A 1,192-nucleotide genomic window follows, 5' to 3' on the forward strand; every position below is an offset into this window, starting at 1 on the left:
CCCCCCCAAAGGGGGGGGGGGTGGGGGGGGGTGGGGGGAGGGAATCTGGGATCATGTGAATCTGCAGTTAGACAAACATTTTGAATCTGCTGCCAAAAAGGTTGCTACATCATATACTCTAATAGTTATTCACTAGTGACCTCCTTACAACTTCTCAGTTTGCTATTGGTTGCATTCCCACAACACACACACACACACACACACTCTCTCTCTCTCTCTCTCTCTCTCTTTTTATGACTTTGGGACCGTTATCTTTTTTGCTTTTCAACGGAGAAAAGGTAGCAGGAAAGCTAGTTTCTTCCCCGCTCTCAGAATGTCTCCAAATAACTGACAAAGCCATTACTGGCCCAGCTCTGAACAGATGTTCGAAGTGAACTTTAAAAAGTTGAGAAATCCTCCCCAAGCCTAACAGGGCAGCGAGTTGGGAGGGGGCTAAACAACCCCCCCCCCTTTCTCCGACGCGCACGCGCGCACACGCACGCGCTCGCTCCACTAGCATCTACTGTACTTGTCAAAAACATTTCAAGGGGACCTGCGGGAGCGGCGATTGGCTGCGTCCTGTGTCAATCAGCGGCGTTGCCAAGCAACGGGGAAACTGCTCTTCTCCCTGCATACAGGGCAATTGGGAGCTCGCATACCTTCACTGCTGGTCAGATGTCATAAACCTTTTATTGGCTGCACCGCTGCGAACCTTAAGAACACATCAATAAAAGCCCGGCGTCCCCCAACTTCTCCAGGACCCAAGGAAGGTTTCAAAGGGGGCCGGGGTGAGGAGGAGTCGGGCCTCGGGGGGGTCTCGGGAGACGCTCACTCCAGTGCCAAGCCTGCACAGTTTGTGGGGGAGGGTATCTTTGTTAGGAGCCTGTTTCTCATCTTGGGGTGTCCCCTGGATCAGCACCCTCTCCCCCCCGCCCGGAACGGCGGGGATCCTGTCCTCCGTGGACAATACCAACTCTGTTCCTTTTGGGCGTCTTTTTGGAAACCGAGGCAGCGGGAAAGAGCCCACACGTCGGGACAGGAAACTCTTCGGACCGGCAACTTCCCCGCTCGGGGGCTCCCGTCTCCCCACCCGGCCTGGCTCCCGCCCCGCGCTCTCCCCTAGGAACTGCGGAGTCCCTCACCCGCCGAGAGCGGTGCAGGCGCCTCCAGGACCGCCTTGGACGAGCGTCTCCACCCCGAGTCACCCAATCCC

At 56.5% G+C, this 1,192-nt stretch overlaps 1 protein-coding gene across 8 annotated transcripts in view; it reads right to left on the minus strand.

Annotated features, from left to right (window-relative positions):
• Positions 1-1,192, minus strand: part of FOXN3 (forkhead box N3) — a 377,361-nt gene that overhangs the window by 227,641 nt on the left and 148,528 nt on the right. Inside the window, exon 1 of one of the 8 annotated variants that reach the window (XM_005871179.2) lies at positions 1,122-1,144. The exons of the other annotated variants lie outside the window; for them this stretch is intronic. The gene's annotated coding sequence lies outside the window, so the exon portion shown is untranslated. Of the gene's footprint in view, positions 1-1,121; positions 1,145-1,192 lie in introns of those variants that run through there. 8 annotated transcript variants of the gene reach the window in all.

The sequence above is a fragment of the Myotis brandtii genome, unplaced genomic scaffold (assembly GCF_000412655.1).
Source record: "Myotis brandtii unplaced genomic scaffold, ASM41265v1 scaffold332, whole genome shotgun sequence".
Classification (NCBI taxonomy): domain Eukaryota; kingdom Metazoa; phylum Chordata; class Mammalia; order Chiroptera; family Vespertilionidae; genus Myotis; species Myotis brandtii.